We start from the raw sequence: 10540 nt of genomic DNA on the forward strand, positions 1-10540 counted from the left end.
ATGAGGAGGCAGCGGGGTCAGTGCAGGCTTTAAGCTTTCCTGAAGAGGTGGGCTTTCAGGTTCCATCTGAAGGATCTGAATGTGGTTGATAGTCGGACGTGTTGGGGCAAAGAATTCCAGTGAATGGGGGATATTCGGGAGAAGTCATGGAGAAGTCATGGAGGCGGTTGGGTGAGGAGCGAATAAGTGTGGAGAGAAGGAGGTCTACGAAGGACCGGAGATCACGTGAGGGAAGATATCGGGAGACTAGTTCAGAGATATATGGAGGAGACAGGTTGTGGATGGCTTTGTAGGTCAGTATTAGTAATTTGAACTGGATACGCTGAGGGAATGGGAGCCAGTGAAGAGATTTGCAGAGGGGGGAAGCGGAGGAGTAGCGAGGAGAGAGATTAATTAATCGGGCAGCAGAGTTAAGGATGGACCGGAGAGGTGCAAGGGTGTTAGCAGGGAGGCCACGGAAAAGGATGTTGCAGTAGTCGAGGCGGGAGATGATGAGGGCATGTACAAGCATTTTAGTAGATTGAGAGTTGAGGAAACAACGGATTCTGGAGATATGTTTGAGCTGAAGGCGACAGGAGGTGGAAAGAGCTTGGATGTGCAGTATGAAGGACAGGACAGAGTCAAAGGTTACTCCGAGGCACCGGACTTCCAATACAGGGGAAAGCGTAATGTCGTTAATTGTGATAGATAGGTCAGGTAAGGAAGATCTGTGAGATGGAGGAAAGATGATGAGTTCAGATTTGTCCACATTGAGTTTTAGGAAGGGAGAGGAGAAGAAGGAGGATATGGCTGATAGACACTCCGGGATTCTGTACAGCAGAGAGGTGACGTCTGGGCCAGAGAGGTAGATTTGAGTGTCATCTTACACATACACACACCTTGAGTGCTGGGCACACACATACATACACACATCCACAGTACTGAAAACACACATAGAATACACCTTCAGTGCTGGAGAAACACACATACAGGTACACCTTCAGTGCTGGAGAAACACACATACCGGTATACCTTCAGTGCTGGAGAAACACATGTGCAAACACACTGGAATGATCCATAGCATCTCAGTATGTTTTTGAGACAGTTAAGGTCCTTCTTGCAACACGCTTATAAACCTTCAGCCAGCATTTTATCAAAGAGTGATTTGCTAGGTATAACTAAAAACCCTCACAACTGATCCAATAATGGAATGTTAAGTAGGTCTTGTCTGTCAGGGAAATCCTGGACACATTTCATTGACACAACATGGGCTGCTGGTCATAATTGTTTTTAGGCATTTTTAAATGTCATTTGGACAACTGAATTAATGTTACAAAAGTCAACTGGACCACTTAGTAGAGAGAGACTAATATAGTACATTCCTTTGAGGACTAGGTATCAGTGAACCCGAATGGTAAAGTTTGGGGTCTGTACCGAACACACTAGTGTCTGTGCATGTACCCCGAAAACCGAATTCTCCTTAAAGTCCGTGTTACTATTTGGGTTTGGCAGCCTGAACATCCGATGATTCCCACACTGTCATCTGTGTGACAATGCGAGAAACACCATCTCTGATCAGCGGTAAGTTCCTTACCGTCAGTCAGAGCCCTGGGGCTCCCATGCTGTCATACAGATGACAGTGTGTGAGTCAGCAGCTGTGACTAGCAGAAAAAAGGTTACCGCCGGTTACAGGCGTTGGATGATTAGAGTACTACTCGTATTATCATACACCAGGTCTCGCTGATAGCAGCGAGAGCAGGCACACAATGATGAAAGTATTCATAAGCCAGCACCTGTGCAATAAATATATTTTTTTAAATGTTGTGGAATCCCCTATATTTTGGCTAACCGGCTCAGGCAAAACTGACAGCTGCGAGCTGCAGCCCTCAGCTATCAGTGTTAACGTTGCTGGTTATCAAAAATATACGGGCCCCGACTCCCCACACAATTTTTAAATTGATTTATTTATTGCACAGGTGCCAGCTGATGAATACTCTCATCATTGTACACATTGTCTCACGGCTATCAGCGAGACATACTATGATGAGAGTAGTACTCTCATCAGCCGATGCCTGTGACTGACAGTAACCTTTTTACTGCCGGTCACAACTGCTGGCTCGCATGCTGTCATCTGTATGACAGTGTGGGAACTGCAGTGCTCTGACCAATGGTAACTTGAAAGGTTACTGCCGATCAGAGCCAGTGTTTCTCACACTGTCACACATGTGACAGCATAGGAAACACCGGATGCTCGAGCCCCGGTCCGGCTTTCAGTTTGGGTTCCGTTCTGGTACCCGAACCAAACTTTTTTTAAATGTTCGGCTGGACCCAAACATCCACGGGTTCGCCCATCATTGTTGAGGACGTATTGAACAAAATTTCCATTGACTGCTCAGAGGGAACAGTAGCACCCATTGACAATGGCCACTTACTAAACTTAAACTTATACTTATTAGATTGCTATTGTAATCACTATTAGAAATGTAACACTCAGTAACAAAAATTTTGTTTTTGAGTTAAAAACTTCTCTAAATTTATGTCCTCTAGGTGTCTCCCTTCCTTCCACCTGACTCCAATGCCGAATGCTAAAGGGGTTTTCCCACTAGTAAAGTAAATTTTAATGAATCGATCTTAGAATAAAAATAAGTTTCCCAATCGATTTGTGTGCTCAGATAACTTAGACCAAGGTTTCAGATCTTAAAGGGGTTGTCTGGTCAAAACTGCATGAAGTCTTATGAATTCCCCCAGCACACGCATTGTGCATTGCAGGGATTCACCAGTTTCAGACTCTGAAATGAAGGGTATGTATGAGTTACACATACCCCCTGGCCAGTGGGTGTGGCCTCTCTCCATACACTTGTATTGAGCCGAGGCAGTGATTCAGACAACCAGTTGGCATCTCCAACTAGAAGGCACAGCTTTGCTCCATACAAGTGTATGGAAAGCAAGGGGCGTGCCCACTGGCCGGGGATATGTATAACTCATACATACCCTCCGTTCCCACTTCTGAATCCGATGAATCCCCGCAGCGCACAGTGTGTGCACTGGGGGGATCAATAAGGCTGAAATCACACAGAGTGACTGTAGAATTATCGGTTTTGACCAGACTACCCCATTAATTAGCCTGTTAGGGTTATGACTTGTTCACTATCAATGTTAGAAAAGGCCAGGTGATTAAAATTTCCAAACTTTATAAAAAACAGATCCTCCTCCAACCTTGTGCCAATAAACAGAAGCCATGGGTTCTTCTAAGCAGCTGCCAAGAACTCTGAAAATGAACATGGTGGAGGCCCACAAATCCAGAGAAGGCTACAAGAAGATAGCAAAGCATTTTCATGTTGCCCTTTGATCAGTTGGAAATGTAATTAAAAACATGGCAGTAGACAGGAATAGTGGAGGTCAAAATAAAGGTCTGGAAGACCAAGCAATATGTCAGCGAGAGCTGCTCGTAGGATTGTTAGAGAAACAAATCAGAATCCCTGCTGGACCATCAAAGACCTTCATAAAGATTTAGCAAACTCTGGAGTTGTGCTACATTGTTTTACTGTTCAGAGACACCTGGACACATATGGCCTTCATGGAAGAGTCATTAGAAGAGAACCTCTCCTGCATCCTCACCATAACATTTAGCATCATCAGTATGCAAAAGAATCTAAATAAGCCTGATGCATTTTTGAATCAAGCCCTGTGGACCAATGAGGTTACAATGGAACTCTTTGGCCACAATGATCAAAGGTATGTGTGGAGAAAAAAGGGCACAGAATTTCAGGATAAGAACATCTTGCTAAGCATGTGAGTGGATCAATCATGCTCTGGGGTTATAATGCAACCGAATGAACGGGGAACATTTCACAGGTAGAGAAAAGAATGGATTCAATGAAATTTCAACAAATTCTTGATGCAAACATAACACCATCTGTAAAAAAGGAGAAGCTGAAAAAAGGCTTCTATGAATGGATAATGATCCTAAACACACATCAAAATCCACACTACAATACATCAAAAGGCGCAAGCTGAAGGTTTTGCAATGGCCCTCACAGTTCCCTGATGTGAACATCATTAAAAATCTGTGGCTAGACCTCAAAATAGCAATGAATGCAAGACGAACCAGGAATTTCACAGAAGTGGAAGAATTTTCCAAGGAAGAAGTTAAAGACTCTTTAAAAGTATAATTTAACGACTCTTTGCTGGCTACAAAAGCGTTACAAGCTGTGACACTTGCAAGATGGGATGCTTCTAGGAAATAACCATGCACGGTGCCCAAAGTTTTGCATCGGCCCATTTTCTTTTTTGCAATTTTTTAAATGTAAAAAATGAATATAAATAAAAAAAAAATTGGTACCCCTAAAATACAAAGGAAATGTGTAATCTGCAAATTTATACCTTTTAGAGATCATTTCACCTTCAACTTGCTTAAGTGTTCACAATAACAGTAATTTTGACCAGGGGTGACCAAACTTTTACATGTTTTATATGAAGGAGGCCTAACACAGACTTAAAAGAGCTTTCCACCTGTGAAAACAATTTCTTTTTTCACTTCAATGCATGAATTTGCATCTAAAAGTCATTTTAGCAATTACTAAAAATATTTTACGTTTGTCTTCTACAGCCTCTGTGCTGTTTTTTGCTGGCTGCAGAACGAGATACGGTAATTGAGAATCAGTCACAGAGCTTGTTCTAATGGTCTTACTGGAGAGTTTGTAACTCTTATCTGGCTTCTGAGTTCTTCTCAGACTGATTTATGATTACAGACCATATCAAAGTTTAATAAGCAGTGAAACAAAAAGCCTGTAAATGCCAAATGGTGCACAAAAATTGAGGAAACCTAACTGAAAAACATTGCAAAAATTATTTTTAACACAAAGGAATGCATTTTTTAAAAATATTTTCCCTGAAGGTGGACAACTCCTTTAAAGAAACAAAATAATAAAATATCAGACAAGTTTTAAAACATGTTGGTGAGTGGATACTATATTGTATGCAACATGTACTTTGATATTGATATCATTACTGTAGAACTGCACTCTAGCCACACATCCCAGAAATATGGATATCTGTTGGACAGTACAACACAACTAATTAGACTTGTTATTTGAAGACTGCACAAACGTTCCATATATTAGTATCTAATTACAGCAGGCTTTGATTTATTTGTGTGCTGTCTCCTGTTGACGCAGCAGTTTATCGCATAGCGCATGTTTTGAGCACATTAATTACTAAACTGACTTTCAATCATCTCTGTTGGTTTAGCTGCTACTTGGAAGCTTTTGTGTAGGTAAACACTGACTATTAGGGTATGTGTCCACAGTCTGTAATCACGGCGCTTTGGACGGAGCGGAAAACCCGCTCCGCCCAAAGCGCCGCCCCCTTCTGTACGCGTGGTGATTCCGGATGTAATCATTGCACACATCCGGGATCTCCGCACCCCATACATAGGGCCCTGTGATTTACCTTGCGGCGACGGAGCGTCGCCGCAAGGTAAACAGACATTTTTCGGTATAAACAGATGCGCTGCATATCCGTTAACGCAGGGCCGCCGGATGCGTGTTCACATGCATAGTGGAGATGGGATTTCATAAAATCCCCTCCACTATGCTGTAACATCTGGATGCTGCGGGTTGAACGCTGCGGCTCTACGCAGCGTTCAATCTGCAGCTAATCCGGATGTAATGCTGAACGTGGACACATACCCTTAAAGAGGTTGTCACAACTGGAAAATCCCTCCTTAGAATGAACCCACCCCATGGTCTGGCTTTTCTAATCCTCAGTAAAATTCTGGAGGAGTAAACTGGGTATGACCAGTAATTTCCCCATCAACAATGGTAAAGAGAGAAATGTAGTATTGCACTGCAACCATTTAAATGCATTGATACTACATTTCTCCTGTTGCCAATACTGCTAGGGAAATTACTGTTTCTCTGGTTCATAGAATACAGAACCAAGATATCCATATACCCTTTAGAGGGAATCTGTCAGCAGGTTTTTTCTATGTAATCTCCTCTATCTATTATGGTAAATGGCATATCACTCTCTCTCCCACACGAAATCCGCTGCCTCGGAATAACTCTTGACTCTGCCCTGTCCTTCAAACTGCACGTTCAAAAATCTCGTCCTCTCTTTCCAATAAAAGCACTGCTTTCAAAGTGCAGGTTTTGATGCATCTTTGCAGTGTTTTTACAGCTTTTTTTTTGTGGAATTACATGTGTGATTTACCTACAGTACATGTCTAATAAAGTTAGTTTTATTCAGCAAAAACAGCAAAAATGCAGCAAAACCTTTCTGCTGTGTTGTTTGCACTTTCTCATTACTTTCTATGGGTGAAAAAATGCTGCAGAAAAATTGACATCCTGCAGGTTTTAAAAATGCTGCAGTTCACAAATGCAGTCAGGAAAAAACTAGCATGTACATGGGATTTTTTAAATCTCATAGCTTTTGCTTGTATTGCAAAACACAGCTTGTTTGCATAAGAAAGCTGCAAAAAAAGCTGCATGTAAACATAGCCTTATTGTGATAAATCATACCCTTTCACCTTCAATGGGAGCCTATCACTAGAGCCCTCTCCATTGTGTGTGCTTGATATTCGTGAATATTAGCAGCAGGAGGGTTAGAGTGTTGGAGAACACAACAGCTGCAGGCTTATACCATGACTCAGTTTAGCAGACATTAAATTGCGTTGTGTTCTAGACTATATTGTATGACTTTTGAGAACAGTACCAGACAACATAATTTCTTCAAAAAATTTCTTCAAAAAATAACAATAAATTGTGCCAAATAGACCCCAAGCCAGGGAAATAACCAACTCCAACTAGAGAGCAAAGAGGACAAAGAGGCTCTCAGGATCCAGCCCGATGCCAACCACCCTCCGCATTCATTGGTAAGCGCTGTTCTTAGCAATGAGTATCTTTATTCTAAGACCATGATGTTAGATGCACCTTAATTTTTTACCTTATTGAATCAGCGCCTCTGCCTATTTAATACAGACTATTATACAGACTACTGATGAGTGTCTGGCACCAGTGGTCCTATATTTCCATCCTTATGCACCTTACTATTTTTCTATGGTATAGTTTGTATTTATTATCTATTATGTGTAATTAATAAGAATATTTTTTCTTAAACCATATACTCCTCATTGTATGACTTTTGTAGTTTGTTTTGATCTTCCTGTAATTCTCCATGTTGTGATGACAATTACCAATTTGGACATACAAAACACAGGGTTAATAAAAATTAACCCCTGTGACAGTCAGGAGATACTTAAACCATACCGGTCCCATACAAACAGATCTATATACCTATAATAAATTGTACGAGTCAAACCTCAAAGTACAAATAATACCAAACTTTATTAAGGTTAAAACACAACAAAAGACAACAATGATGGTGATAAATACGGTAATAGATATGTTCCTCAAGCCATTGGTGGAAGCCATCCCTTCTTTTACTCAGGATACGTCTGACTTTCTGAAGAAAATAGACTCGGTGCATATAGATGAGGATATGCTATTGGTGACTTGCGACGTTGAGTCGCTATATACAAACATTCGTCACCAGGATGGCTTGAGGGCGGTATCTATTTTTCTAGCTATGACCAATTTTTCGAGGGAGGAAATTGATTTTTTGGTGAACTTATTACAATTTCTTTTAACTCATAACTTTTTTATTTTCAATGGATCCCTCTACCTACAGCTCCAGGGTACTGCGATGGGGGCAGCTTGTGCGCCCTCGTATGCAAATGTATTCCTGGGGCTGTGGGAGAGGGATCTAGTCACGTCAGATCAGGGTACATCGATGGAGCGGGTCATATTTTGGACCCGCTACATCGATGATATATTTTTGATCTGGCGTGGTACACCTTCCGAGCTTGATACTTTTTTTCAGAATTTGAACAACAATGACTATAATATTCATTTAACGTTTAAGCACAGTTTTGAGCAGATTGAATTCCTAGATGTTTTGGTCAAAAGAGACCCCAACAGTCTCCTAATCTCCGATGCCTTCCGTAAGGATACTGCGGTAAATTCAGTCTTACATGCCAGCTCCTCTCACCCCTCTCATGTAATCAATGCAGTACCATATGGCCAGTTTCTTCAGATCAGAAGAATTTGTTCCACTATGGAGGATTTTGAAAATCGTGCACTGGAAATGAAGGCAAGATTTTTGGAGAGGGGTTACAGCCGAAGAAGTATAAAATGAGCATACAATCGTACTAGAAATATGGACCATCACCAACTTATTTACTCGCCTGTTAAAAAAGCTGCAACTAATCAGGTAAGGCTTGTGACAACCTATAATTCCCAGTGGGGTAAACTATTTGAAAGTGTGGCGAAACATTGGCCGGTTTTGTTGGCAGATCCAGTGCTTAAACAGTATCTGTCGCAGAAACCCTCACTCACCGCACGAAGATCTAAGAGTTTAAGGGATATGTTAGTCAGGAGTCTGTACATTCCAAAAGAGCGTCCATTATTTGCGCCACAAAGGCAACAACTGAGGTCCCCATGGGGTTGCAAACCATGGGGGAAGTGTGTGGCGTGTCCCAACATGGATACAGCAGCTGAATTTGTATCTTCTGACGGACGTAACTTTAAAATTACGCATACAATAACGTGTACTACTACTGCAGTAGTTTATTATGCGTATTGTACATGTACGAAAATTTATGTGGGGTTGACCACAAGAGCCTTGAAGATACGAATTAGAGAACACGTGACAGACATCCTTGCTGGTAAGGAAGAAGAAAATTTGGATGTATTAAAAAGTATCCCTAGGCACTAGTTTCATGCAAGTGATCCCTCTCTCTTGCGGGTTAAGGGGATTGACTGTATCCCTTTAAATCCGCGGTGGGGTAATGTAAGCAAAATTTTAGCTCAAAAGAAATCCCGCTGGATCTGGGAACTCCGGACCTTAAAACCCGACGGTTTAAATGAGACTCTGAGCTTTGCACCTTTTCTTTAATATGGTTACTTTTTAGAGTGTGTGTTTCATTGGATTTTATATGTTTTGTTTTTAATGCTGATTTTAATGCTATTTTGTTATCTTTCAGCCTCCATTATGTTTTTTTCCTCTTTATGAGTGTTGGAATGAAGTCAGACGAGTAAAGGAAGATTCTTCTACTTTATGCACCTTTCAGGCGAAAAGCACTTTATATATATTATAACACATGTATATGTTGATAAGTGTTTATCATGTAATTGAATATAATAATTTATATTGTATATTTCTGTGTTTGTTATAAATAGGGTATTTTATTGCTCGTATTTGTATTGTGATATTAGTTTAATTTTTGTATATTATAATAACGAGGGTATTTATATTGCACTTTTATTGTGTGTCACGATTATTTATTTTTATTATTTTTGCGGATTGCACATTTTCAATGTATGTATATAATGATATTAGTGTGATTTATCTTTGTCCGGTTTCATTATGCAATGCTTGGGATAGAATTATGAAGTGTATTATTACCTGCAGTATCTATGGTGGCTTTCCCCGTGTGTGGTCTCCTTCTGTGCGCGTCCTCCGTCACTGGGCTGTGCGTTATTCACTGGTGTCTCCATCGGATCCTGCGCTCATGTGACCGCCTTGAGGGGCGTTCGCATGGATGTGGCTATCTGATGACGCCATGGATGACTCGGGCCTCTTGGCGGCGGTCGGCGCATGCGCCGCACCAGGGAGGCGGCCATATCACGTGGTGTATTTTAATTATGTATGATTGGACGGCAGTAGTATTTAATCTGGCTTGTGATCTGATGATGCCACGCCCCCGGAAGAAGGCACACGTGGCCAAAACGCGCGTAGGGGGTCTGGCACCATCAGACCTGAGGTAATGTAGTGCGTGACTTACTATGTATGTCTTTTTATGCCACATTTGTGATAGTGAACTATGGGATGTAGGATTATCATGTCACTTGGCGCAACGAATTGTTAATCTACGGGAGAGCTATATAATGTGGCAGTAAGGATAATTATGACAAGCGTGCCTCAGGTCTATGGTGCCTGATCATTGCTATTTATCACCATCATTGTTGTCTTTTGTTGTGTTTTAACCTTAATAAAGTTTGGTATTATTTGTACTTTGAGGTTTGACTCGTACAATTTATTATAGGTATACATGTTGTGATGACGTAGTAATGGTTTCTGTATATACCAAGTAAATGAGATCTGAGTACTTGCTGGTTGAGCTGAACTGGTGAAAAGACTAATCAAAGGAATCTTTCCGAGGTTCTCATGCCCTGTATACAAGTAGCTAGCAGGCCACAGATTGTCGGGAATGGGAGGAAAAAAAGACTCTTATATGTGTGGCTGTCCTGAAGAAGGAGTCAATGTGACTCTGAAACACATTGACAATAAACCAACACTTCATATCCTATCGTGGAAATAGAAAGGCAAGAGCCACTATATTCTTACTAGTGAAAGATGAACAGGTGATCCACAGAAGGCATAAGAACAGTGTCATAAGAATGTGGGATGCTTTGCAAAAGTTGCATGTGAGATCCAGTTTAAGTAGCAAGTTATTTCTGCTAAGGAAACCACAAAAAAATGAGACTCAACACTGCTATCC

At 41.2% G+C, this 10540-nt stretch overlaps 1 protein-coding gene across 2 annotated transcripts in view; it reads right to left on the reverse strand.

Annotated features, from left to right (window-relative positions):
* MYPN (myopalladin) overlaps nucleotides 1–10540 on the reverse strand; it is a 288939-nt gene that overhangs the window by 46500 nt on the left and 231899 nt on the right. The window lies entirely within an intron of this gene.

Source organism: Ranitomeya imitator, chromosome 2 (assembly GCF_032444005.1).
Source record: "Ranitomeya imitator isolate aRanImi1 chromosome 2, aRanImi1.pri, whole genome shotgun sequence".
In the NCBI taxonomy this organism is placed as follows: domain Eukaryota; kingdom Metazoa; phylum Chordata; class Amphibia; order Anura; family Dendrobatidae; genus Ranitomeya; species Ranitomeya imitator.